Source organism: Phasianus colchicus, chromosome 1 (assembly GCF_987193195.1).
Source record: "Phasianus colchicus chromosome 1, bPhaCol1.hap1.1, whole genome shotgun sequence".
Taxonomy (NCBI): domain Eukaryota; kingdom Metazoa; phylum Chordata; class Aves; order Galliformes; family Phasianidae; genus Phasianus; species Phasianus colchicus.
The window spans coordinates 2,875,719-2,902,611 of NC_143436.1; the positions used below are offsets into that span (position 1 = coordinate 2,875,719).

Below are 26,893 nucleotides of genomic sequence, written 5' to 3' on the forward strand. Positions count from 1 at the left end.
TTTGATCTCATAATTCTTTGCAAGGAAGTCATGGTGTATAAGGAAATGAGCAACTCTTTAAAAATTCTTTGTGTCAGCGTGACTAAGGACACAGGGGTGTAGCCATCTGCTCAGCCAAAGACTATGTTTCATTATTTCAGATACTGGGGTCAGTGAGATGATCTCTGGAGGTTTTTTCAGCATCAGCCATCCTGTGATTCTCTAATTTCTTCTATTTCATTCAAGTCTGATTGTAAAATAGATATAATAATGAAAGGAATTGCAATGCAAAGATAGTTTACTCATAGAGATACTCAGGCATACCAGCCACAGAGATTGCAAAATATCCTATCTATATACAAGTTCTGCACCAAAACCTGCAATTGGATGGTTGTTGGTGCGAAGATGCATTTTTTCCAAGGGACTAAGGCACTCTTGAAGGTACCTTGGTGAGAAAACACACAGATAGATTGGGGATCTCAAGATGATAAACATGAAGGGCTGCAAGGAGAGAGAGGTTCTTCAACATTTTCAGTTGTAGCACTAATGAAGAGCAGTGAGCATGCTTACATTCAGGTTGCTTATTAGGAAAAAATTCTTTCCAGAAAGAGTGGTTGGACATTGGAGCAGACTGCCCAGGGAGGTGGTGGATTCACTTTCCCTTGTGGTGTTCAAGAAAAGGATAGATTTGGCACTGAGAGACATGGTTTGGTGGGCATGGTGGGGATGGGTTGGTGATTGGTCTACATGATCTTAGTGGTGCTTTCCAACCTTAATTATTTTGTTTCTATGATTCTATGATCAACAATTTTTTTGGAAAGATGATAATTCAGTGGGGAATGTCACATCACAGGATCTGGTGGACAATAAGCTTTACCTATCTCAAAGCTGACCCTGACCATTTCCTGTTATTTAAGCTGATGATTCCACTGCTATTTAGAATAGTACAGGAATACCCTTGCATAATTTTGCAGCTAAATTAATCCTTGGTTCAAGTGTGTGTGTGTGTGTGTATGAACAATAGATTTTCTGTGCTAAAACTATCAAAGCCTTGACAGGCAGCTGCTCCACTCCCTTGAGCAAATATCTTATAAGGAGCTGCAGAAACAGCCCTGATTTGCATGTTTGATGCATTGCTGTGTCTCAGTTTAAAAGGAGGCAATCTGCTGGGTCTTAGTTCATTGCATGCCTTGGCACTGGACTGCAGCACAGTAGCAAGGGTGGAGTTTTTTTGAGATAGAGATAATTTTCTCTTCCAGGAGTGTAATTTATATATTGATTAATCTAAAAATTTGGGGGTTGTATGCTAGGGGATGCAGGGAATATTTTTTAGTAGCACAAAAAAGGAAAGGAAAGCATCTGCTGAAATTGCTTTCATATTGGAAAATCAGCTATGCTGTAGGCAAATGCTGTGCCTCAGCAGAGCAGAGACAATTTCAGGTAATTAATGTTCTTCCTTTACCAGCACTGGGAAAATTGTGGACTTGAGCAGGAGATTTATACAACTTCATGTCAAAACTTGAAGCTGTGGAAAGAGGGCGATTCATAAGAGAAAGTTCCGAATCTGCATGCAGGAGCTAAGTCCTGAGTCAAGGATGCTGGTTTAAGGTTTAAGCGATTCTCTTCCATAGGCAGTGAGTTGCTTAAGTCATTTTTCTTATTCTGAGTCAGACATCCTCTTAACAAACCCATGTTTGGGAAATAGACGCAGTAAATCCCTTGTTTACCCAAACAGCAGGGAACTGAACCCTGCTTTACAGCTCCAGAAACATATGCCTGCCCTGGCTCCATCATATTTGAGAAGTCGTGGCTGTCAGGTGAGGTCCCGGACGATTGGAGGAAGGGTCACGTCACTCCCATTTACAAGAAGGGGAGCAGGGAGGACCCGGGTAACTACAGGCCGGTGAGTCTCACCTCCGTGCCTGGGAAGATTATGGAACAGATCCTCCTGGACAATATGCTTGATCACATAAAGAACGAGCACGTGATCCTAGATAGCCAGCATGGCTTCACCAGGGGAAGGTCATGCTTAACTAATCTTGTGGCCTTCTATGATGGAGTGACGGCATTGGTGGACGAAGGGAAGGCAACTGATGTCATTTACCTGGACCTGAGCAAGGCCTTTGACATGGTCCCCCATCACATCCTCATCTCCAAACTGGAGGGAAGTGGATTTGACGGGTGGACAACTAGATGGATAAGCAATTGGTTGAAAGGCCGCAGACAGAGGGTGGTGGTCAATGGCTCTATGTCCAGGTGGAGGCCGGTAACGAGCGGTGTCCCTCAAGGGTCTGTCTTGGGACCGGTGCTCTTTAACATCTTTATTAATGACATCGATGAGGGAATGGAGTGCACCCTCAGCAAGTTTGCTGATGACACCAAGCTGAGTGGTGCAGTCGATACGGTGGAGGGAATGGAGGCCATTCAGAGGGACCTTGACAGGCTGGAAAGCTGGGCTCGGGTGAACCTAATGAGGTTCAATAAGGCAAAGTGCAAGGTTTTGCACTTGGGCCGGAAGAACCCCAGGCACCTGTACAGGCTGGGGGGAGTTGTCCTTGAGAGCAGCTCGGCAGAGAAAGACCTAGGGGTCCTGATAGATGAGAAACTTAACATGAGCCAGCAGTGCGCTCTGGCAGCCCGGAAAGCAAATGGGATCCTGGGCTCCATCAGGAGAGGGGTGGTCAGCAGGGATAGGGAGGTGATTGTCCCTCTCTACTCTGCTCTTGTGAGGCCCCATCTGGAGTACTGTGTTCAGGTGTGGAGCCCTCAGTACAAAAAAGACATGGAGATTTTAGAAAGGGTCCAGAGGAGGGCCACGAAGATGATCAGGGGGCTGGAGCACCTCCCCTATGAGGACAGGCTGAGGGAGTTGGGTTTGTTCAGCCTGGAGAAGAGAAGGTTGCGGGGCGACCTCATTGCAGCCTTTCAATATCTGAAGGGAACTTACTCCCAGGAGGGGAGTAAACTCTTCATAAGGGCTGATAATAGCAGGACACGGGGAAATGGTTTTAAGTTAAAAGAGGGAAGATTTCGGTTGGATGTTAGGGGGAAGTTTTTTACTAGGAGGGTGGTTAGGTCCTGGAACAGGCTGCCCAGGGATGTTGTGGATGCCCCGTCCTTGGAGGTGTTCAAGACCAGGTTGGACGAGGCTCTGGGCAACCTGATCTAGTAAAGGTGTATGTTTGGTGGCCCTGCTAGGCAGGGGGGTTGGAACTACATGATCCTTGAGGTCCCCTCCAACCCAGGTCATTCTGTGATTCTGTGATTCTGTGATTCTGTGGCTGACAGCAGTGGAAGCAGTAGATTTTTTTTTTTTTTGTCATCTCAATGGATACCTTTATCAGCCAAGAAAGTTTCATCTTGGAGGTCAGAAATTAAGAACTGCAAAAGCCAATCTGAGATAAATCCACTCATGAAATGAAACTGAATGTGAAAAATTCCCTATGAATTGCACTTGCAGTGACATAAGGTTGAGGATTCAGATGTTGGAGATTCCCACACCTGCAGTAATCACTGATAGACATTTCTCTTTTCACCATGCTCCTAGGGTATAGGCAGACCAACAGTTACTTATTTTTTAGTCTTGAACATGCAAAAGCAGAGCAATGTAGTGTGAATATAACTAAAAATGGATACGATCAGGTTCAATGGAAATAAGACTAATTCTATTTCTTTTTCTTTTTTAGTCAACCTTTCCCAAGAGTACAGTATTTATTCCATATCACTTGCTACCACAGCCTGTCCTGGCACACAATTGCCAAACTATTGTGATGAGTTGGCTTCTTGCAAGTAGGTGGTAGGCTTGCACTTTTGCTGTTTGTGCTTTGTCCTCCAATGTAACGTCCTTGCTTTTACATAGTCACTGGTTGTGCAAAGATGCTTGAGAGGTGTCCTGCCAGAAGTGTGGAAAAAGCAACAAAAGTTAACATTGTGGTTTCTACAGCCTTTCAAATTCTAATGGCAAGAACTTTATTTGAATCCTCTACCTTTTAATATGTTGTCTGTCCTACATTTGATCACATGGGATTAGAAGAGCTTTTAGGCCCTTTGAAGACATAAAAAGCATAGATGTGTTAAATACGTGTATTATCATTTGTCTACAAATTACTCCATTTGGTTATTTCTTGATGAAACAACTGAAGAGGTTTTAGCAATGCCATACCATGTGGCTCTTGTTGACTACTTTTCTATAACAGGTTCTAGCTATTTCCAAACTCAGCAAGTATTGTGGTTTTGGACATGAAGAAACTTCAGCCTCAGACAGATAGAGAGGACATGACCTGTACTAAATCTACCAGTTAATAGCTCAAATCTAAAATATGGTACGTTTAAGGAAAGATTCCCCCCTTTCTCTCTCTTCCTGTTCCTAGCTCATTTTGTAAATCAGTGTCATTGTAAATCACATCTCTCAGTTTTCTTGTCCTCAAGACAAACCACGTTTTCTCTAGTGACAGCTCCATACAGATGCTTCTGGAAATTATCTTGGGGCTTGTGGTGTCATTTTGCTGTGCACTAAGCTGACACTGCTCAGTAGTGCAGAGGATTTCTAGGAGCTAAGTGCTCCCAGAACCTCCTTTAGTATAGTGCAGTTTTTTGGTATTGCCATTGGCAAGCAAGAGAGGACAATTTGCCTGCCAGAAAGATATGATGGTACAAGGGAAAAAGCAATGGAGATGAGGTTGGTATAGAGGAGAAGGCCTGGATTTATTTTAAGGACTCTAGACTTTTGCTTGGCAGAAACATCCACAAAAGTTGCATGAGCAAAGACAGGAGAAAGGTAAGCGTGTGTAGAATCATAGAATCATTAAGGTTGGAAAGACCAATAAGATCATCTAATCCAAACCATCAGCCCATCCCTGTGACCACTCTAGACCATGTCCCTTAGTGCAACATCTTCACTTTTACTGAAAACCTCCCAGTTTGGTGACTCCACTGCTTAGCATGAGTAGAGATGGAAAACTGAATTTTGTTTTCATGTCTATTTTTGTGAATCTGTTGCTCTTGACAAGAAGAAGTGCTGGATCAGAGCTCCTGGAAATTGATTCAGAAACAGAAATAATCCATTTACAATTTTTTCTACTGGGACAAGAGACCTGACCGAAGAAGATGTAAATAGACCCTACATCTGTCCTAGGACTAACAAGGACAGTGCCCTTGGTTAAAACTGATGCTCCCTTCATGTTTACAGACAAAAAGTTTACAACAAACTTTTCAGAAATACGTCTGTACTTATCCTTAACAGGAGGAGAACAGGAAAATAGTTCTGTAGCTCTTAGGACTTCATTAGCTGAAAGATCTGTGTAGGTGCCTATTGATATGCACAGGTCACCTACTATTAAAAACATCACAGCTCTGTTGGTGAGAAACCTCTTCTTCTAGACTGAAGTTCTGCTTCCAAACTGTCTGACCTTTATCTCTGCAGCTTCATGAGTTAAATCAGTGTCACAGCCCATGGAGCTGTGAGGTTCCTTTGACAGAAGTGCAGAGCCACTGTCAGGTCTGTTTTTCATGCTCAAGGATCTCATCGCTCCTGTAAGATGCAATTTGCACTCCCTTCACTTGCAACATCTCAGTGTGGAGGGGAGAGCACAGGGGGAGGACTGGATCTCTGAGGTGCACAGAGGATTGTTTTGAGTGAGGTGCGATCCTATGGGGGGCAGAGGAGTGAATCAGAAGACCAGGGTTTATTGCCACCTCCACCATCTGTGATGTACAGAGCCATTGCTGGGGTCAGCCATCAAATCCCAAGCAAATCCCAACTGCCCTCCAAACAATGGGCTAATTCAATTTAAAATCGATTTGTATTCTTGCTATGAGACACTTGATTTTGTAACTATGATTAGCAGCATAAAAATAAAAAGAGCATCTAACACTGATTAACATCTGAGCCATGGATTTTTGGGCTGTGTTATGCCAGCTGAATTTAGCTATTCAACTGGCACGATGACTCCTCTGTAATATTAAACTTTTCTGGCATCATTTACCATCCCTCATTCATTTGTGCATATGCTCAGCACATGGTCCCAAAGCTTGCACAATGATTTTCCCATACATAAAAGACACACTGACCTTTCATCAATAAGATGTGTATCGTTATTTGACAAGAACAATGTGCTCAGAGAACAGGTTCACAATAGCTTCTATCAATCAAGCACTCTGTGGAAAATAAAAAATGACAATGGAAACTACAGCATTAAATAACCTACGGTGCTGGAAATTAATCAGGAATCTGGTATGCTTGAAAAACGAATGTGTTTTTAATAAATTGGATTTGAGTATCACTTATAAGCTGTAGATTACCAGCTGAGTGGAGGCTGTTTTGATTTGCACTGATAAACTCCGGGGGAGCTTGCCCTTGTATATATTCAAACCTTTGAGGCTACTATAAACCTGCTGGGCTTGGTGACATTTAAGTTATGTGGACACTATTCTTTTAATACAAGCAGAACACACGCTTATAAATAAACCCAAGTCTTGGATCCTGCTCCCAACTATGCCTGAACAACCTAATCGTTAATAAAAACCTCTGAAAACCAAATTCTTCCCAACATGTAACAGCTTACCCTTGGAGGAAAAGATGAAAGAGAATGAAGAGCGTGTGACATAAATTAGCAGTGACACTGGTTGTCTGAGCGGAAGGAACTTGGGTGTGACAGGAAAAGGGAGGGAGAAGACTTCACCAGAAATAGATGGTACAGTACTCCCATATTTTCAAGTGCTTGCTTCAGTGCTAATACTAACTCATTCTTCTGAGCAAGCAGGGAATGAGTAGCCACTCTTCTAGTAGCTGTTCCTTCTTGGTTCAAAATTTCTAGTGCTCAAAATGAGGATAAGTTGGAATCATAGAATCATTAAGGCTGGAGGAGGCCACTAAGGTCATCCAGTCCAACCATCAGCCCATCAAAGTTGTTCTCTTTCCATTTATTTTCAGTATTTGCTATCTACCTCCAGCAGACCCTCCTCCCCTTTTCCTCCATCCTTTTGTTTCAATAAAAATAGAATATTTCCAAGAGTCTCCTCATTATTAGAATAAGGATTGAACCCCCTCTCACCGATTCGTTGCTTTAGTGAGATGCTCATTGAGGACAGGAAGAAAACTGCATACTGTTCCTGGGATTTGGCTTATAAGGTTAGCACATGTAATGATAATTTCAGCTATTGAGGATTGCAGTTTTAACAGCACGAACATAGACAGTTAGCTTGGGATTTGGGGAAGTCCTGAGATTGTATCTGTTCTACTGCACGGAATAAATAGTCTTAAGTGACTGAAAATTCAGAAGACTGTACCTCAGAATTACATAGTAAATCTCCTTAATGGTGAGAAAAATTTGCAGACAACCAAATAGTCTGTGGAACACAGAGTAAGATTTCTAGTCTTTTCCCACCGCATGAGAGCAAAGCAGACAAAACGGATAAGCAACAAATTTAAAGTGGAGGAAAATACTTTTGTCTGCCAAACTTCTTTGCCCTTTTCATGCAACAGTGCCCCATCCCTGGGGCTGTTCAAGGCCAGGTTGGATGGGGCCCTTGATACCCTGATCCAGCAGGGAGCAACCAGCCCACGGCAGGACTTTGAACTGGATGAATTTTAAAATCCTTTCCAACCCAAGCCATTCTATAATTCTGTGATTCTACTTCATCAAGGATTTATTAGTTAATCTGCACTCAAACACAGTAGTGGATACGCACAGAAGTTAACATACATGTTTGAAATAAACACAGATTTCCAGAAGAACTCGGAAAAGAATATATATATTTAAGCTTTGGTGTATAAGCCATGTCCTCACTCTGAGAGGCTGGGAACAAACTCTTCCCAAGATGTGTAGTAGGTCACAGCTAAGCCTCCTTGGTGCCAACCTCTACTGGCTGCCCTCAAAGACAACAGTAAGAGTTACATGGCCTGATGGCATGTAGACGGTCATCTATGAGTGTCCCTGTGTGCCTATCACAGACTTCTGATTTGAAGGAAGTTCATTCTTTTCCAGGACAATTGCCTCCAGCATTGTTAGATGCAGAACTGGGTGCAGTACATGTGTCGTTCTCATCTGAACAGAATTCTCATTCCCTCTTCAGTGGGAAATATCACTCTCGCTCAAAGAGGATTAGCAAACTTCTGAACAAAACTCCAAACCTGAGTGTTTAATTCCTGTTGATCTCAGCCAAAGCTGTGAGCATATCAGAAAGGAATAAATCCCAGCTTCTGTGGTTTCTTGTCCAGCCCAGCTAGTCTTATGGATTCTGGGCTCTCCTCTACAATTACACTGATAATTAAGAAATAACAGCATAATATAAATGAATAGTTGATGGCTAGCACTGTTAATATCAGGGATAAATTGAGCAGTAATCTGCAAAGGATGTTATTGCTATTATAAAAATAAAGATCTGTCTCCCCAGCCAATCAATTCAGCAGATATATACCAACAATCAAATTGTTAAAAATGACTTCTATAAATTACCCAGTCTTCCATCTAATGGAGCTAGAAACAGCTGTGAGACAATTTAGAGCTGATATAACCATACGTCGGGAGTGCTTTTTCATCCTGATGCCTTTCCATTCTCTTCAAAGCTGTTGTACTGTAGCAGGCATCTTTGTTTAATGCACCCATGTGAAAACAGACTGTATTTCACACCATGGGTTAGCAGAGTAATTTTGGCAGAAACACTCAAGAATATATGCATTTAATATGGGTGGAATAATTCAATTTCCTCCTTATTATTTCAGCTATGCAGTTACAATCTCCTTAATTCTTCATTAAACCCTCTGGGCTTGGGGGATGTTGCTGTGTTTTATATTCTGCCATACTTCTTTCAAATGAACATGGAAAGACACACAAAGGAGCAGTTATAATTATGTATTTTTTAGTCAGATATATCAGTGATCTCAGCTAAAGCAGAGCAATTTAGCACCTTGCTTTGGTCATGGCAGCACCAGCAGTGTGGCACATTCATGCTGCTGACTGTTGGCACTTGGGGCTGATTGCAGACCGTGTAATGGGATTTATTGGTGGCACATTTTTCCTTTTGCAACCTCACCCTGGCTGTGCCCCAGCATGGAGTCCTCCAGCTGGAGGCCACCAAGTGGCACTTCTCTGCCTCCAAGCTACTATCTGTGCATTGGTGTCTGGAAGGAGTAAGGTCAAATGGATATTTTCCATGCTGGCTGCTGTATATTCCTTAGTGGAATAAATCAGGGAAATCCTGGCTGGGGAGACTGGGGAATAGGCTGTTGCCCATTGGAAGCTGTTGTAATATCTCTGGCAATCTAGTTCTGTGAGTTGCAGCTGATGGCCACTCCAATGGCTTTCCCAGTCCCTAAGAAGCACTTTGCCTGTTGGTTTCCAGAAAGCCTTTCATGAGTTCTGCTCTCTGTCATGCAGTGAGTTCTTACCTCTCTGCTCAAGGCCCTGGGCACATTGCTTCTCCTTGACTATCACACTACCAAACCACTGCCCAGATTTTAGATGTAAGAAGATGCTGCCTGGGTTAGCTCAATGCAGAATGGATATCGGATGGGAATTCACCTGAAAACATTCTGGTTGAAGAAGTCATCTACGTGCAAAAGTAGATCTTTCTGAATCTGTGCAATTCTTAAGTTGGTTTGAATTAACTTATCATGCTTCTCATTTCAGGCCTTAAAACCAGCTCCAACTTCTTCAGCTCTCTCTAGCCTGATCCATAAACATTTTCTTCTTCCTCACCTACCTTAATTCCAGTTTCAGTAACACTCCTATCTTCATGAAATACACTCTTTGAGGATCATCTGCCTTTCCTGTTATAGCTCCATCTCTTTTCACTCTCTCCTGTTTATGCACCTCTCTCACATTAATTTTTCCCTCCCCACTTACTTCCATCTGATATCCTTTGTCTCCGTGGAAACTGCTTTCAAATTATTTCCACCTGCATGAGTGTATAAAACTTTACTTCTTTTTTATCTCCCACCATATTTCCCTTTTTCTTTCTGCAACTTGTCACCTCTCTGGGCGCCCTCCTGAGTGTTTCCCTCTCTGAAGGTACCCTCTTCTTCTCAATTGTTCCAGTATTTTGGAATCCTCCTCCAGATTTTATTTTTCCTAACAACTGATGATTTTTGTCTAAGGCAGAATTGAAACTATCCTGCACATCTCACTAGCATGTATCTTCTTGCACCTTCACCACCTTTATGAGGACTCAGTTTGATCATTATTTCTTTTGGAGAGCACAAACTACTTGCATTATTTATCCACATTGGCCAACCTCAGTTCATATCAGGGGCACATTTATTCTATCATTCATTTATGCCTTTCATCTATTTGCTGTTGTTTAAAATGTTATTTGAATTTCCACTCGGGCAGCTCAGAAACCATACTTTTCAGATTGAGCTTCCCAGAGCAGTCACTTTCCTCTAAACTCTTACTATTACTTCCGTTAACTAATACACCCAACAACACCATTTTTTCTCTTTCCTTCTGGCTGATTAAACTGAAGATCATGTTTGACTTCCCTTTTCTCTCCTATTCCACTTAATGCTATAAACCGCCCCCCACCTTATTTGTCCTGACAGCTAAATTACCTTCCCACTTTTCCGAAAACAATATGCCTCTGTCTATCTTTGCTTCATCAGACCCTAAAAATTTGCTATTGCAGCACTGATGACAAGGCACTTGCTTCTCTTGGAACAAAGTATGTTGGGATATGCAACTGGTGCTGAGAGATTGATAGCCGTGAGATTCCCAATCTGTGTCCTGCACTACATGGAGCCTCTAGACATGCTGAAATGCTTCACTTGCTTTTAATGACATCTAAGGAGGTCAGATGCTCTAGAGCAGGTTATGATGCACTTAATTTTACAGCACAGGTTCAGGTTGGTATTCTCAGCCAGGGAAAGGCAATCACGTAATAGATTGCAGACTTCACTGTAAGTGTCCCAAGTGCATCTATCTGGGGGCAAGGTACATCTCTTTCCTGCAAAACGTTCAGCAACTTGTTTTATGACTGAAAGAGTGACAAATAGTAGTAATAATTTCACATGTCAACTGGCAGTAAGCAGTATCTCCCACATGCACTCCATCCAGCCAGAGGCAGGTATCTTGCAGTGTAGGAGGTGTTTCACACTTAATTCCACCCGAACCACGTTGTTCCCAGAACTGTATTTATTGCTTCCACAAGTGGGTAATTTAAGTAATAACGCTATAACCTAAGCAGTTCTGAGGTGTTAGCTGGAACAAGCACGTCACATTTTGATAAGAAGATGCCTTTCCTTTTGTTCAGCTTCTCTAACATCCCTCCCCATTAGAGTTGTCTTTCTTGGAGTAACGTCAAGAGCAGCTGGAGTGGATCAGAAGTGTCAGTGCTACCTTAGTGCCATTAGGCCAGCACAGTAGGGGTAGTCTTCATGGACATGCTTGACATACTCATCAAAACAGTAGGTGCACCATACGTGGATATTGCCTAAACTTTCAGTAGTAACCAAGCAGTTATGATACCCAGGATGGCAGTTGTACAAATTAAATGAGAAGGAGGAGGGGGAAGAACAGCATTCCTGTTTGCTGCACTGATACTGAGTTAGAGCAGTATTGTTTAGATGTTATTTTGTATAATACTGTTCTTATAATGTATCTAAATACCAAAGAGCTCAGTGAGGTGGGTATTTACCTTGGCCAACTTGTCTGCCCATCTGTACAGGCAGCAGAGACAGACTGGTTCCCGAAGGGCAGTGCTGAGGAGTTAAGTGCTTTGAGCCGTGTGCTGGAGAAACTTCTTCCCCTTCACAGAAATAAATAAATAAATAAATAAATAAATAAATAAATAAATAAATAAATAAATAAATAAATAAATAAATAAGAAAGATTAGTTTCCCAGCTTGTCTGATTTAATGTGAAAATACAGATAAGGAGTACCTGTTGAAAGTATAACCATTGTAATAGTGCTCTGGTCTAAATAGAGATGTGTTTGTGTGCAAAGTTAAACACACCAGTGCATAATGAAGTGCTCCTTGTCATAACATGTCATGTTCAATATCATTAGGACCCAAGCTGATGCAATCCAACCTACCAGACCGTACTACCCTAATGATACATGCAGGGAACACACAGCAGTATGTCAGTGCACTTAGTCAGACAAGGCAATAAAATAAATAAAACAAAAGGGACCTCTTCTCTTGGCATCTTAGCAACAGAATGTTTTTTGTTACAATTTGGTTTGGTTTTAGTTTTGTTGTCTTTTTATTTTTATATTCTTATTTATTTTTATATTTCTTATTTGCAGTTACAAGTGAGGAATAATTAATTTAGTCAAAAAAAAAAGTGGACAATTCCAGAATGGATGCACTGCTGCTAGACTTCATGTCATGCCACCACCATTTGATTTCAAAACCCAGAATGAAAACACAACATAAAATCACCTTTGGGAAGAAAAGACAAAGGGAGCTTTTCCTACAAGAAACAATGCATTACATCAAGAACCTGAGGTCTGCATCAAATATGCTATGATGATCCCCATTCAGAAGGCATCACAGTGGTCCTGTTACTCCAAATTAAGTTCTGAACTGGGACTCTGCCTTTGATACAAAATGCATTGTCAGGTGTCTCTTGTAAACAGACTCAGAGAAACAGGGAAAATTGGGCTGTTTCACTGAATATATATATATATATTTTTATATATATATATAAAATAAATATATATGTAAATATTTGTGTATTTTATAGATATAGATATATGCATATATATAAAGACATAGTTTCTTTCTTCTTATGCAAAGACCTGAATTTTGCAAGTGCATAGAAAGGATCTTAAGAACAAATATCCCAACTCAATCTAAAGGTGCTTCTAAAGGGCTATGAGTCCCCTCTTTAGCAGGGACTGTAGTGACAGGACAAGGAGAGATGGTTTTAATCTAAAAAAGGGGAGATTTAGACTGGATATAAGGAAAAAAATTATGATGATAAGGGTAGTGAAGCACTGGCACAGATTGTCCAGAGATGTGGCAGATGCCCTGTTCCTTGAAACACTCAAGGTCAGGCTGGACAAGGCTCCAAGCACCTGATGGAGCTGTAAGTATCCCTGTTCATTGCAGGAAGACTTGACTAGATGACCTTTGAAGATGTCTTCCAACTCAAACCATTCTATGATTCTATTAAACAACCAGTGAACAAGAGACCCCTCTTCATGGTCTCCACATCCTTTCATCTTTTTACAGATCTTTATTATATCCTTCCCTTCCCCTTATCTTTTCCTCATATCCCCTACAGAAAAGCCATGTAGCCCTTATAAACATTCCAGCCATGAAAACCATTCCACTGCTTGTCACCTTTCTCTCAACCCTTTCTAGCTCCACATTATCCTTTCCCATAATGGAAATCCAGTGCTATGCCATGTTCATGGCACACGGGGGGATATTTTCAGCAACACTGTGATGCTCTGCTGCATTTTCACACATGTCTAAGGGAGAGTGTATATTGGCAATGTGCAAGTGGAAAAGCAGAACAGAGCAAGAGCAAGGAGCTACACAAAATCCTGCATGGTAAATTGTACCAGGCCTTGTTTACACAGGGAATTGGGGCAGTAGTATAATCGAAGAAGTTGAATTTATGGCTGATAGCACATATTAACAGCTAGGAAATACTGGCAACTGGCAAGAAAATGTAAGGATATCAACAGCAAATCAATGGCTGGGGGGAAGTACGGACAATCATATGTCCTAATAACAAGGCTAGTGTAAAAATATAAGAAACAAATGAAACCTTTAGGATATGCATAATACCAAATAAGGCTAATAAAATTGGTGATTGTGGTTTAGGAAAATATGAAAAGTTTCATAAATATTCATTTTTAATAGAAAGAAGACAGATTTTATATTCATGTCTTAGTGTAATGAGGAAATGCTTTTGATTTTAAGAGTGTTTAGGAGGCATATTAAACAGCAACTATTAAAGTTAAACATACTTATATTAGCAGGCCATATAACTAGCTCCTAAGAGTATTAAAGAAATAACTGAAAGACTCTCTGAACCATTAAATGTGGATTTTTCATAAATCTAATACCACTGGGAAAGCTCTAGAGGACTGGTAAAAGTTCATGCAGCACCACTATCCCACAGGATAAGTGTGGCAGCCTTGAAAGCTTCTTTTCTACAATTCCTTGAAAGGAGGTTGTGGCAAGGTGGGTACTGGCCTCTTATCCTGGGTGTCAGTGATAGGGTAAGAGGTGATGGCCATACTTTGTGCCAGGGGACGTTCAGGTTGGATATTAGGAAACATTTCTTCTCAGAAAGAGTGGTGAGGCATTTGAACAGGCTGCCCAGGGAGGTGGTAGACTCACCATCCCTGGAGGTGGTCAAGAAATGTGGAGACGTAGCACTGAATGACATGTTTCAGTGGGCAATAGTGGTGGTAGGTTGGACTTGATGAACATAGAGGTCTTTTCCAGCCTTAATAAGTCTATGATCCTATGCTCAGCCTGAGATAAAATTATGGAAAGGTTGACATGGATTGCAATCAGTACAAGCTTTTAAGGAGGTGGGATAATTGTGGCAATGGGTTGGCCTGTGTGGACTCCCAAAAAGCAAGCTTAGTTTTTTGCTAGTCTGCAAGCTTGCTTGTGAAAGATGACTGTGATGGCATAATAGATGCAATACAAGGCTCTAAGAGACAGACACTGGAGAACCTTGCTGTATCAGGGTTTTGCTGGGGCAGGGCTTGGGGTAGAGCATTCTGAGGGGGAATAACACCCTGTCCTCTGGTAGAAGGCACTGCTGGTGGCTGTGCTGCCTTGCACTTCCATAGAAAGATTTGCCACTCTTCAGCCAAAGTTGTGATTGGACAAAAGGAAATGGCTTTAAAATAAAAGAGGAAGAATTTAGGTTACAAATTAGAAATTACTCAGAGGGTGGCGAGGCCCTGGAACAAGCTGCCCAGAGAGGTTGTGTATGCCCCATCCCTAGAGATGTTCAAAGCCAGGTTGGATGGGGCCCTGGTCAGCCTGATCATAGCCATTAAGGTCATTCCCACCCTAAGGCATTCTATAATTCTATGATCTAATGACTTCCCTTCACATCAAATAACTATGCCTGTAACTGCTAGGACTTCACTGTGAAGTGGCTCTGCAAGTCACATTTGCAGATGACTCAGAAATTCGAGACTGTAAGTACTTTCTGAGCTAGAGTGACCTGGCCAGGTGGGGTCGTTTGAGATTGATTGTTAATGGTATCACTGCAAGGTTATGGATCCAGCTCTGAAGAATGTAGGTCATACTGACAAGACAGGAGACAGAATCTGAAATGGCCGTGTGTCAATGGCAGAGCCTCACCTGGAGATGAGCTCACAGCATGATGCTATTGCTCAAAGGGAGGATGTGATCCTTGAGCACAGGAGTGAAAGAAAGATCAAGAGATGAAAACACAGCAATCTCCATCCTTCCTATTTCTTTGTTCCATTTTGAAAACTGGCTTCAACTTAGTTGGAAGCCTAGAAATGCTTATAGGAGCTTGATGTGTTAGAATTTGGAGCATATCTCCATGGCTCAGTGAAGAGTTCACAATCATAGATACCTGTGAAGTGCAGCTCAAGAAAGTCAGATTGCTCCTGGTGCTAGATCTGCAAAGCCTATAGCTAACCTGTACAAATCTCCAAGATGCTGTATTTTACTCTATAGGCAATAATCTATGTCTGGAAACTGGTGACAACAAAATTATTCTCCTGCTTGGCTCTATTCCAGTACAGTACATGAATTTCTGCCAAAAAGGCAGAATGGCTTTTTGTTCAGGGGATTCTAAAGCAGGGGCTAAGAATGTGTTAGAAGCCATTTTAAAATGGGAACACTTCAAGCCAAGAAGTTGCCTCTGTACAGCTTTTGTGTTTTGTAGAATGGCTGCGTACATCTGAGTATGCATGTTTGAGTAGATATGAATTATGGCTGAGTAAGAAATTCCATTGCTTTGGCTGGTTTTTGTTTCTTTATTCACCTGTTGCTCATGATCAGTGAAATCAGAAAAACAGAGCTGTTCCAGGCAAGTTCAGAGAATGAGGTGAGAATGTGACTAAACATCCAGGCAGTGCAGCACAAGAAGGGCACCAGACAGAAGTTCAGAACCAGAGCTGTTTGCAAACCCAATGGAGAACAGTGTCAAGTCTTGCCTGAGAGACGGAAGATCGTAGAATCACAGAATGGCAAAGATAGGACAGGACCTTAAAGACCATCTAGTTCCAACCCCCTGCCATGGGCTGGTTGCTCCCTACTAGATCAGGCTGCGCAAGGCCCCATGCAATCCGAGCTTGAGCACCCTCAGGGATGGGGCATCCACAGTTTCTCTAGGAAAAAGATATCAGGTTCAAATATCAGGATACAATACATATCAGGTTCAATAGCTACATTCAAAATTGAGGCGAGATATTATAAGGTGAAGAAGACTTGATCACAATTTACAGGCAGCTGTAACACACATCTTATGTGTATTGAGCTGCTGTGACTAAGGCATGAGGAAGGTCAGTGAGGAGAAAATAGTGGTGGGTTTATTCGGCAATCTGACAGGATTGGAAGGAATAAGCAAGATCTAGGGTCTCAACAGGTTTGGAGGTCATGAGAAGGCATAAAAAGAATCTATGTGTCCAAAAGTTAGACTCCTCCAGCTGGATCACTCATTTTGGTTGAGGCTACCAGTTTACCTTCCACACACCTTGCCTCATCCATTGGTGTAAATTAGGTAGATTCAGCAATATCTGTAAATGTCTGAAAGCTTTTAACAGCAGAGCATCTGGCTCATTCATTTGCAAAATGTTCAGGGATTAGTAGAGGTTAAACATACTACATAAATGTCAGATGTTGACAGCATTACATTTAGTGATAATAAACTTTAAGCAGAAGAAAGTTCCCTTAAAATATCAACCTTTCACTCAGCAGTGCTCATATAAGAGTTTAAAAGATGCTGAACATTACAGGTCCATAAATATTAGTAATGAAAAGGTTGAGCAACCTGTTAGAAAGATACTGTTCAGTGAATGAACCTACTGAATCACAGACAGTGTGAAACCCCAGAATTAGAGCTTTGGGCTTCATTTGTGTCTGATCTGCCCAAATTTAATGTGGAAGAGCTGGCAAAACTTGTAAACCATTTATATTGGTAAGGTTAGCAATTTCTTCAACAAGAATGCTTTGGTCTTTAAAAAAGCACCTTTTCCTCTTACAGAGAACTTCAAAAGCTTTGGAAACAGGTGTTTTATTGGGGGAAAAGAAAGCAAAGAATGGAAGAAAAGGCTATGGTAGAGGTAAAAATATAGAACTGACCCTCAAAATAGAATGAAAGCCTTTGGGAAAATGTTGACTTAAAATTTGAAAAGATTAGATTTTGTTGATTTTTTTTTTCCCCCAATGAAAACAGAATTATAGGATCGTAGAACTGTAGAATCATTAAGGTTGAAAAAGACCACTAGGATCATCCAGTGCAACCATCAATCCATCAGCACCATGCACACTAAGCCATGTCCCTCAGTGCCACATCTGCCCTTTAGGACCATCCTTCCATGGATGGTGACTCCCCCATCTCCATGGCCAGCCCATTCCAACACCTCACCACTCCTTCAGAGAAGAAATTTTTCCTAATATCCAACCTAAACCACCTTTCCTGGCACAACTTAAGGCCATTACTTCTTGTCCCATCACTGTTACCTGGGAGAAGAGGCTAACCCTCACCTTGCCACAATGTTCTTCGTAAAACATCTTTTTAGGTATTTCAGGAGTTTATTTAAAAACAAAACAAAATAAAACAAAACATTGGAGTTGGTTTAATAAACTTTGAAAGCGACGGAATTGGGAGCAAAACTTGTAGGAGATCTCAAAGATATGAGATTTCTCCATGAGGTTGTCTCACTTTGATCCCACACAAACCCAGGCAGTGCTGCTCCTTAAAACTGTTCAAAATCTCCTCTCATGATCATTTATCTCCTAATTTGCATCTTGTATCACATCTCACACTTTGCTGTACTTCTTTTGGCAATTATACTCCCAAGTCTTTTTCAGCAATGCCGTTCACTGCTGGACTGGGCTTTATTAGATCTTTTATTAGATCTTGCAAAGTCCTTCAAGTGCTTTGGCTTTGACATAAGAAGCAGAATGGAAATCTTCCATTGCGCGTTTAAAAGCAGAACTAAAAAATCCAAAAAGTTTCTACCATGCAAACTGCATTCATTGGTGTGATCTCACCAAAACATTTGTTTTTTAATTATTTGATTTCATTTATTTCTTTTTTTTTCTAATTCCAGTGAAAGCATAATTCTGGAGGAAAGAAATCAAGTTTTATGAAAATTTATGTCAGAACCAGGCTACTCTAAACATTTCTGAATGCTCAGCAGTATTATTATTTTGGCTGTTTCACTGGAATTGTATGATCTGGGTCAGGTCCACAAACCCATTGAGGTGCTTGGCCTGAGTGAGACCACAAAGATTTAATTTCATTGGATTTGAGGGCATGATGTAAAAATTGAACAAGGGACAGAGAAGTACCACACAGCCCACCTTCCTCTGCTTCCTCCACTGGATTCCAATGGTAAGTGATGTATCTCCTAGAGCTGGGAAGGCAAGACAGGACTCATATCTCCCAATCTTCTTCTAACCATCAGACCACTTTAATAAAAATATCTTAGTTCATACTGATGATTCAGTATATTTTTCTTCCAAAAGCACCAAAAAGCAGTGTCATTTTTTTTTTTTCCTGTTGTTTCCAAAAGCTGAATATCTATGGGAAATAAAAAGTGTGTATGAATTTACAGCAGGGTTTTTATTTCCCTTATTAGGTTGCAATACAGATTAGGCAGGTCACTGCTGTGCTGTTCAAAAGTTTATTTACCTCACACTGTGATTTCTCCTTGAAAGAGTAAGGGCAGAGTAACCTTTGCATCTTCAAAAGCTCTGGCACTGCTGTGATTTCTCCAAGAGAAATTTGTATATTGTTAGGTTGGCAGTGAGCTGCTCAGTCCCACAAGAGATTCAGCTAATAGCTCAGGTGAGCTGAGAAGAGCTATAGTTACTTGGATGTTTCTATACTGCATATCATTAATTAATCTACTACAGCTTGCTCTTTTAGAACGATTGTAGATTCCTTGCTTATACAGTCTATCGACCTGACTCTAGGGAAAATCAATTCTTGTAATGTATCTTATTACATTTAAATATATGTATAGAACCTGATACAGTACAAAAGCAGTGGGGATGGAAAGAGACAAGGAAAAATGGGCAGAAAGAAGGAGAAAAAGAAAGAGGAAAACAATAATTCTATACATGAAGATAAGCCCTTCAGATCTGTCCTACTTCAGTTTTTCCAAATTCGCACCATTATAGCCCAAGAACTTGGTCTGAAGCTCTAAAGGAAGACATTGAAAGCACTTCCTGTGTGCTGTAGTGCAAGTACAACCTGGGGGCATGTGTGCAACTGTGAAATCCATGGAACATCTGTTACAGCCTCATCTAAGGATTCTTAAGGCTTACAGAAGTCCTTGCAGTTCATACTTCAATTACTTAATCCCTGCTGTGTTGGCTGGAATATAATATCTTAAAAGCAAACCCCAATTTCCTTATCAGTCCTGTAAAAACTGCATATTTATTATGCTTTTGTGGTTATAAAGACCGGTTCTTAAATAGCAATGAAACGTGATAATCTGATTTTCCTGGAATCATAGAATGGTTAAGGTTGGAAAAGACCATTGAGATCATCGAGTCCAACCCAGGGAATCCCCATCATACCCTCTGACCACATCCCTCAGTGCCACACCTACACGTTTCTTGAAAACCTCCAGGGACAGTGACAATAGGAACAATTTCCTTAGAGATTTGGCTAGCAATAAAACATGAGGCCAAAAGGATGATCAGTGAGAGCAGAGACTGGTCAGACTCTCTTTGGTCTCTGGGAAAATCATGGAGTGTTTCTTCTTGAGCATATTTCTGGGCATAGGAAGGAGTATAAAGAAATTGGGAAAGGTTAGCATGGATTACTCCAGCACAGATCATGGCTGACCAACTTGACCAGACTCTTCCTTGTAGGAGCACAATAGACAGTGGATATGAAAACAAGAGTGAGTCAGACTAGAAATAGCTACAGTTTTGTCACAGACAGCAGTCAAGCAGTGGTAGAGGTTTCCCAGTGAGGCCATGCAGTTTCCATCCTCAGAAGTTTTCAAGATGCAAATGTTAACCCCTTTGCAGCCTGGTCTGATCTGAAGGGTGACCTTGCCTTGTGCAGGTTGGCATAGAGATCTCCTAAGTTTCCCTCCAGCCTGAATGATTCTGTGATTCAGAGACTCTACGTATCATAGAAGCAGCTAAGACACAGTTGTTGCCATTAAGAGAATGGCAAATCCTCCATTTCCATTTGGTGAACCCAACATTCAGAGTCACTCGAGAAATGCGGATGGGGATTCACATAACGGGGAACCAAAATTTACTGGTGTGGGAGAGGGCATTACATGGGGTACAACTATACTGTAAAAAAAACTTAATCTGCCCATTGCTGGTAAATCTGCCTCTCTACAAAAAAATCACGTGTCGAATGCAAAAAATAGGAATTGCATTAAATTCTAAGGGAGAAAATTGATTCTCTTGTCGTCATTTTTATTTTCATTTAGTATGATGAGTACTGAAACAGTCCTATCAAGAGATTAGAAGTGCAGGCAATATAAAAAATTTGTTAAGACAAAGGGCAGATATGGTGAGGGTGATTTTGTAGAACAGATGGAATTGTTGGTATGAGCTGTTGAGCTGTTGGGTTATTTGTTTAAAATCTGTGAATTATTTAAAAGTGGCCAATAAAACCCCTGGAGCTTTGAACAGCTGGAGTTACCATCAGCTAAGTAAAGTTATCATAGAGCACTCATGTCTCCTGTTGTCCCATTTTCAACTATGCCTTTGTATGAAATGGGAAATGTGTGAAGTTACCATAGCCAACTGAATCCACAAAAGCTTTCCTATGGTCTAGAACCATACTGGAGTAAATTAGCATGGGTGCAAGTGCTAGAGATTGGGGTAATTATGTAAAAACACAAGTTTATAATGAGAATTTGAGCATGTGATGAAGACGTATCACACAGGTGCCTTTCAGCCCTCTCTCACAGCTTTGCCCTTCTGTTTTGTTTTCATAAGCCAACTCTGGAGAAAAGGGATAGGAAAATCCAAAAGCTTTGCTTTGGCTCCCTTCCCTCCAACAGCAGAGGCAATGACAAACCTGAGGTGCTCCCAGCCCTCCTTGAAGGGCTGGATTGATGTCCCTGCCTTGTGGTTAGACCCAGCTGGGAGAAGGGGAATTAGGCCTTGTCTTTCAATTACTGCTGTTTTGCTCAGGGCCTCACACTGAAGCCTCCCAGCGGACAAGTCCTTCTTACTGCTTATAATCTCTGAATTGTATTTGAAAATAAAGCTTTTAATTAAAACTGGCATTTCTCAGCTTCCCACTGGCAGCAGACATCTGCCTACAAAGAGATATCCTTTGTGACACTTGCAGTACAGAAGCCCAGTGTTAAAAAGAGTAAACTAATTCTCCGCTCTCCTGCCATCAGAAGAGATGTGAAAGACAAGCTCCTCGACTCTGACAGCCATTAAAAATCCCACGGCATTGCGCAGCAGCAAGGGGCTTAACCTCAGTGACCCGGCTGGATTCCAGCTCCACTATTCTCTATTTCAAATCCCCTCCTGCAGTTTCTTACGTGACTCGATCCCCTTCCCACCCTGTGCTCTATCGTTATGGGGAGTGGTTGGTGCAAACAGCTCAACAACTGCATGAGTGGCTCTAAGGCAATGCTGCTTTGTCGGTGGGCCATTCCCCCTGCGCCCAGAAATAATACAGTGCCATCTTTTTGCAACACTTTGACCAGAAAACAAATGCCACAAAAAATTCTGTGCCCAGGGCAAGATTTGGCAGAGTCTTCTGCAGCTGTCATGGACCTTTTCAAGCCAAAGTCCTGGTATAACCTAAGCATTTCCGTCATTATCTTTCTTAACATTCATGCACGTGGAGAGTCTTAACAATACTGGCAAGGTTCTTTAAGGATATCAAATTCACAGTGATACAGTCGAATCCTTTTATAACATCTTTTGAGTCAGATGGGAGACTTTCTGTGTTTTAAGTGAGGATCTTGATATGTAAATTAATTTTATTACGTCTCTTTCTCCAGGGGTCCTGAGGGCAAGGTTTTTCCTGTCTGCTCACAGTCATGTAGTCTGATGAGGGCTCTTGTCCTCCTCCCTACAGCAGGCAGCACTTCAGGCATTTTTTGCACCAAATCTGTCATGTGCAGTGTAATCCTAGTGAGGGAAAGCTTGCAGGTGGCAGATTGGAATTCCTTATTGGTAATATCTCTGATAAGCACATTGGAGGTCTGTGTTTTGAGTTTTACAGCAAGTTTCACAAGTTCCTGGAATTCCATCCACCAACAAAACCTGATGTGAAATACTGTGGATTCAACACCAGAACATCAAAATAAAAATCTCTGCTCCCCCAGCACTGATAATCCCAAAGTGCCATGAAAGTCAAGGAAAAAACAGACAGAAAACAAATGTGGCCTCAGGAGCTTGCTCATAAATTTATACAGCAATAACACTGCTTGGAATAGCCTCAGATAAGACATTAAAATCCAGATTCGTCTCTGTTATTGTATTATTTCTACCTGATACAACAGAGATTACCCTGTAGTTATTTTATGTTTTTAGCATATTTTTTTTTCTCCCATCATTACATATTTAATAGCTCTAATTTATCACTTTAATATTGAGTTGTTTTGGCTTAGATGTTTGGACTATGAACTGAATTGCACCTACAAAATAGGAACCTCAGTGCATGTTCATTTGAGATTCATACCGAAGAGAGACACCCCATACTAACATCTACAATGCCTTGTGCTACAGTAATTACTTATATCAAGAGAAGATTTAGTACCCCTTCTGTGAACTAGTGCTATGTGGCACCAGCTCAGCCTAAAATAGTTACTTTCATTCCCTAAGCTTTAAAAGCTTAAGAGATCAAGGCTTCTGCATGCTAGGTACCTTACAGACATAAGGAAGGGACAGAGCACCTCAAAATACAAATGGGCAGACAGTGAAAAGATGCCCCAGCATCTCATACCCTGTTCAGTGCTCTGTGCATTGCTGTGTTCTTGATGCTAACGCACAAGGTAGCCAAGAGACGAGTGATCTGGAGTGGAATTTATCTGCCCTGACTTGGGTACCCCAGTGTCAGATGTCTATATTTAAGTTAGCCACGCTGGGTTCCCCTTATGAACAGTGGAAAGCAAGAGGCCCATCCAGAGGACAATGTATTGCATCTTAAAAGCAGATGTCTAGGACAGCTTACATGAGCTTCTGAGTGCAGACACCTATTTCCACTGCTGTCTCTGTGTTGGAGTATGGAGATACAGTGCACAGTCCATTTCTCTGTGCCTTTCCCATTAGCAGAGCAAAGATAACTCATCTATCTTCAGTATCAGCACATAGCCTCTGCCAACAGCCAAGCTTTGTCTTTGATGCCTGGCTCTCTAAGCCAGGCAAAACCATTAGGAGTCTTTCCAGCCTTGGTTTTATTGGCTACATTTGTGTAGGAAGCCTAATAACCTTGCTTAGCCTTTTCCTTTAAAACTGCTTTTAGAACACTGCATTCAAGATCATGGTGATGATATCTGCTTTAAGCCAGCCAACCTCAATATCTGGAGATAGTGAGGGTATGTGGAGAACATGAGAAGCAGCACCAGACCAAGAGCATCTGTGTACAACAGAAGTTGGGGATGCTAACTCATAGCCTGAATAGTGTTGTGTTAACAATGCCAAGGAGAAATTGAATGCATAAGCATTTCAGGAATACCTGAATCTCTAAAATCATGACAGGGAAATTGTGAAGCATGAAAATGAACCACTTTGTGGTGCTGCTTAGCAAACTGAGACCAGACTGCTTTCACATTCATCCTCAGAGCCAGGTCATTATGAGAAGGTAGGGATTTCAGCTGGCTGTGAGCACAGTGCAAAAAATTGTCATAGCTTCAGTCCCACTGGCTGTAGGTGATTCAGACATGAATTCAGACATGAATCACTGTGAGGGACCTTGGGGAGTCCAGCTACAGGTCTAATGTGCCAAACCAGTACTTCGGTGTAGACAACAGCATCAGAGTAAGAAAAAACATTTCAAGGGCAAAGCAATTTTGGGTCCCTCACTACAAGAAAGACATCAAGGCCCTGGAGCATGTCCAGAGAAGAGCAACAAACTATGAAGTCTCTGGAGCACAAGAGTTATGGGGAATGGCTGAGGGAACTGGGATTGCTCAGTCTGGAGAAGAGGATGCTCAGAGGAGACCTTGTTGCTCTCTACAACTGCCTGAAGGGAGTTTGTGACAAGATGGGAGTAATAGGAATAGGATGAGAGGGAATGGGCTCAAGTTACACCAGGAGAGGTTCAGGTTGGAAAATAGGAAAGCTTTCTTCTCAGAAAGACTGGTTGGGCACTGGAACAGGCTGCCCAGGGAGGCAGGGAACTCACTGTCCTTGGCAGTACTCAAGAAACATGGAGATGTGGCACTGAGGGCTAGTGGGCATAGTGGGGCTGGATTGATGATTGGACTGGATGATATTAGTGTTTTTTTCCAACCTTAATGATTCTACAATGAGCAGTGCCATGTCTTCCTGCTCTTCCCCTTGGGTTTCTTCACATTGAAAAGCGGCACACTGGAAAAAGAGATGGAAATTAATACTATCCCAGTAGAAGATCCAATATAGAAACCACATGAAATCTTGATGGAAGAGACTTGGCCATCTCTCATACCTGTCTACTGAGTGGACATATCTGCAAAAACAGTCTGTTCCTCCATATTCAACAAACTGTGGCCTGTGGCCTGTTCTGTAATAATCTTGGCAAAAAGTTCTACTATTTTTCTGACTTGTGCATTTCCCAAAAGGACTTGAGTGAGAGAAGGAAGAACTATATTCTCTGGAGGCTCTTGTGAAAAATCATACCCTTAAAATGTTTTGAGTTCCCTGAACAGCAAATGTGATAGAAGTGGACATTTCCCCACGGGATGTGATGCTTCAGGCCTGAGCTGTCTTTCAGTGAGGGTCATTTCATTAATTCAGCCTCACTCTGCTACACTCAAGATTTTCTGCATTCAGAACAGGGCTTATTCTAGACAAACATTAAGAAATAAGAAGAATAATCCAAATTTGTATGAAGATCTGAACAGACAGAACCTGAGTTGCATTTAAAAAATAAACGTACAATCAGCATTTCTACTAGAAATCAAAATATAACTCATGAAGTCTAAATCTTTCCCCCCACTCAGCTGTCTGTGGAAGTAGTACCATTCACTTCTGCAAGTTCCCAGTGATTGACTGGCAGTGAAAATCAGACAGAAGAACTGGCCTTAGGCTGATTTATGAGATAGAACATGAATGATTGAGTGAAAGTTGTCAAATGCTTTGCTTGCAAGTGAGTACGAACAAACAAGCCTCATATTTCTTCCCATCTTAAGTGCAGAAAGTCACATCACACCAGAGAAAAGGGGCGACGTCTAGGAAAGCTTATTTTTTGTATAATAATTGAAACTGTCTTATTGATCAGTCAATAATTAGCATTAATTAGGAATTTTGGAATATTAGACTTTCAAAATATTAATTGGACTAACAGATTCCTGACTTCCACAATATTAATCTGCTAACAAATTATTGGCCCCATCTTCATTGTATATATATTTCTATAGATATCCTTCTCCCCTTCCTTCCTTTTTTTTTTTTTTTTCTCTCTTTTTCCATAACAATAGTTTGGAAGGAGAGTAGCCTGTTCTGGGTTTCATTCCCTTAGGGCTGAGATCTCAAGAAGCTAATTCTGTTTTGCCCTGCAGCATAATTTCCAGCCCTGAGCTGGCTTTGAGCTCAGCCAAGTACAGCTCTGAGGGTATCTTAAAGTATCTGTCTTTGATTTGGCTTCACCAGTAATACTGACCCCTCATCTTGCAGAGCAAAATTTTCTTCTACAGACAACAACGTTAATAAGAAAATATTCACCACCTGATTTTCCAAAGGGAAACAAACACTCCTCTCTCCTCTCTTCCATCTCAGCAGCACCCAGGGCTGAAGAGATGCAGGAATTTCTCTGATCCTGACAACACTGTCCCTGAGAACAAAACAAAGTGTAAGTTGATTGCCAGTGTCATCTCCAAGATAATCAACTATTGACTTAATTAAAAAAATCCTTTTAAGTGATGCACAGGGATAATTTTTTTTTAAGTGTTCCTCATTTGTAATTATTATTTCACTTGTGAGTCTTCCACACTCCATTGAAAATGCCATATGGAAAACAAATTAGTTTGCTACTGTGACTAATGTTTACTGCCACTTCTGCTATGAAGTTTTGGGCCAATTTTTGAAATCATCAGACCTTTCTCTGGCAAAACTGCTGGTGAGATTGGTCTGTATGATTAAAGTCAGAATTTAAGTAGAAGCAGTGCTATAGGAAATGGCAGCATGCCTAACCTGGTCACCAAGAGCAATCGAGGTATGTAATAGCAGGCAGGTCTTTATTTAAGCAGTTGCCTAAAAGTATTTTATATGCTAAATATGATAGAATTTAAATTGCATTGCTTTCCGTGGGAGAGGGATGATACAGCCTGGTTGCATCATGTTGCTGATTACGGAGAGCTTCACACTCTCTTAGGACCTTCACAACCTTGCAAGTCATTTGTATTTTTCCTTAGCTCAGTCTCTCAATTTGAAATAATATCATACTCTAGTCCTGAAATGTGATTTCCTTAATTATACTCTCGTATTGCACCTGTCACTCCTGTCTCATATATTTCCCTTCCCTTTGCTGTTCCCTGATCCTCCAGGGTAACACTGAGCACATTTTTTTCCTTGCAGTATTGCCCTTAATTTCAGTGAGTGTAGGAGTTACTCTTACAGAATAGTGACTCTCAGGGTTATACTCTT

General features: G+C 41.3%; 1 long non-coding RNA gene across 4 annotated transcripts in view; it reads right to left on the bottom strand.

Moving 5' to 3' along the window:
- Nucleotides 1–5,866: 5,866 nt before the first annotated feature.
- Nucleotides 5,867–26,893, bottom strand: part of LOC149919332 (uncharacterized) — a 34,006-nt gene continuing 12,979 nt past the window's right edge. Inside the window, exons 3-6 of one of the 4 annotated variants that reach the window (XR_016463442.1) lie at nt 25,976–26,081; nt 18,464–18,683; nt 11,611–11,721; nt 5,867–6,135 (exon numbers count right to left, since the gene is read on the bottom strand). This is a non-coding gene — a long non-coding RNA (uncharacterized LOC149919332). The other 3 variants (XR_016463441.1, XR_016463439.1, XR_016463440.1) reach the window with 3 other exon arrangements.